This window comes from Copadichromis virginalis, linkage group LG2 (assembly GCF_057382275.1).
Source record: "Copadichromis virginalis isolate Kocher_CV1m ecotype Utaka linkage group LG2, C_Virginalis_male_GT1.1, whole genome shotgun sequence".
Taxonomy (NCBI): Eukaryota; Metazoa; Chordata; class Actinopteri; order Cichliformes; family Cichlidae; genus Copadichromis; species Copadichromis virginalis.
In genome coordinates this window covers 19,472,975-19,474,936 of record NC_140619.1, presented here as the reverse complement: position 1 = coordinate 19,474,936, position 1,962 = coordinate 19,472,975, and the positions used below count along the sequence as shown (strand labels likewise).

The following is a 1,962-nucleotide window of genomic DNA, read 5'->3' as shown; positions in this document are numbered from 1 at the left end:
ATCGAGACTTGTCAAGAAGGTGATTGCTGAGCCGCATCTCTGCAGACGTCTGTAACAACCAGAAATTGTTCAGTCCCCAGGATCCCTTGCATAAATAGATATGGTGTAGTTAAGCCCATCCTGGGCCGACTGGTTTGAGTGGTGGAACATCAAAGCCATTTATGTAAAAATGAAATGACCATCGCTGAATGGTGGAGGGGCCTAAGAGTACATCTTTCACCATCTTACAATGCTGTGATTGCAGCCATTCTCTAATTCTCTGTGAGAATAAATGGTCATGGCAATTATATCTGCGATCATGAAACTGACCTCACGGCTCATTGCTATGCAGCGGTGCTACACAGCAAATTCAAAAGTGTTAAATGTTTTGGTGTTAATAGTCTTCTTGCAAAAGTAGAGTTAATTTTACTCTAAGCAGAGTCACATTCTTTTAATGTAACTCTGAGGTGTAAAATGATAGTAGTTAAAATCGAGTGTTAAAAATGAATGTTTCTATGTCAAATCTGGAGGTGTTACAATGGAAACATTAACTCTTGACCTCTTAACTCTGAACTCCGACAGGGGCTATGACACCAATAGAGTAAATTCACAGACTCCGCCCCCAGCACGGCTCCAATCGAAGCTGAAGTGAAGCCTTTTCAGAACATTTTGCTCTACATATTTGAGTTGTTTGCCATGCTTGGTAAGTCATTTTTTCAAAGATTGTTTCAATTATTATTATGAGCTTTTACTTCTGTGGCTCTTTGGAGTTGAGACAAAGCTGTGTGAAAGGCATTAGCCATGTTGCTCGGTGATAGCATAATATTCTGTTTTAGCTAGCTGAAAGGTATTGTTTGCGGGCAAATACCACAGCCTTGGAAAAAAGCTTGCATGTGAATTTTCAGTCAAACCTTTGGTCAAATACACCTAAAACAATGTCTAGAATGTGAAATGTTGGTATAATGGTGCTACTTGAAGCCTGAAAACGATCGCCCATAAAAAAAAAAACAAAAACGAGCAAACAGCAGTAGCAGACGTCCTGACTGGATTCTACGTTAGCATAGATCCCTCCAGAGTTTTGTGCACACGGTTTAGGTAAAAATGAAAAAGGTTGAGGTTTTACATTTAGTTCAGTATTACCTGTTGCCCGTGTCCTTGTCTTTTGGGAAAATACTTTACACAAGTAATGGCTCAAAAAGGATTCCTTTTTTTTTTTTTTTTACTGTGCTGCAATTGTTTACTGGATTATTTGTGCCATTAATTAGTGTCAACTAATTTTTATTCAATCTCCGCACAGGATATGCTTGTGAAGATGGAATATGGGGGAGAGCAGAAGTGCGTTGAAGTTCCACAAAGGGATGAATGAAGGACATGCATATTGTATTGAAGAAATAAGTGTTGAGAATGCTGTTATTTGCATTTACCATGTCAGACCTTTTGATAAACAAAATTCTAATGAAAGTGAGAACATGTATACTGTTACATCTTTCAGAAAATGTTTTGAAATTGTGGTGCACAGTTCAGAATAAATGTTTTTCAAAAACCATTGCATCTTTTTAGTAAATGTTTATTTCCAAAAGAAATTTCTAGAAGTTCAGAACAGTAAAATTCCCGCTTTTTAGAATGAATTAGAAGATAACTCTTACGTAGTTAAACTAAAATCCTCTTTGAGAGTTAATATATAAACTCTTAACACCAAGTGTTAAATTATCAACTCCAGACAGATTTGGTGTTTAACACTAAATCAGAGTTAACGTACCAACTCTCCAAAAAGAGTTAAATTAACACTCTCTGGTGTGGACCTCTATAGACACTTTAATAGTGTTGAAATCAAATCCAACAGTGTTAATTTGGACATGCTGGATTTGCTGTGTAGTTTTGATCATTATGCAGCTGCTTTGTTTATAAGGCTGGGGAAAGCTTCAGTCAGCTGAGACTGAAGAAATCATTTGGATGAGTGATGAAACACTTCTCCCACTGAAA

The 1,962-nt window shown here is 37.1% G+C and overlaps 1 long non-coding RNA gene across 1 annotated transcript; it reads left to right on the top strand.

Annotated features, from left to right (window-relative positions):
- The first annotated feature begins 552 nt into the window (after positions 1-552).
- On the top strand, positions 553-1,525 carry LOC146717176 (uncharacterized). The gene is made up of 2 exons (XR_014921879.1): positions 553-682; positions 1,277-1,525. It is a non-coding gene; the product is annotated as an uncharacterized LOC146717176 (long non-coding RNA).
- The last annotated feature ends 437 nt before the right edge of the window (positions 1,526-1,962 follow it).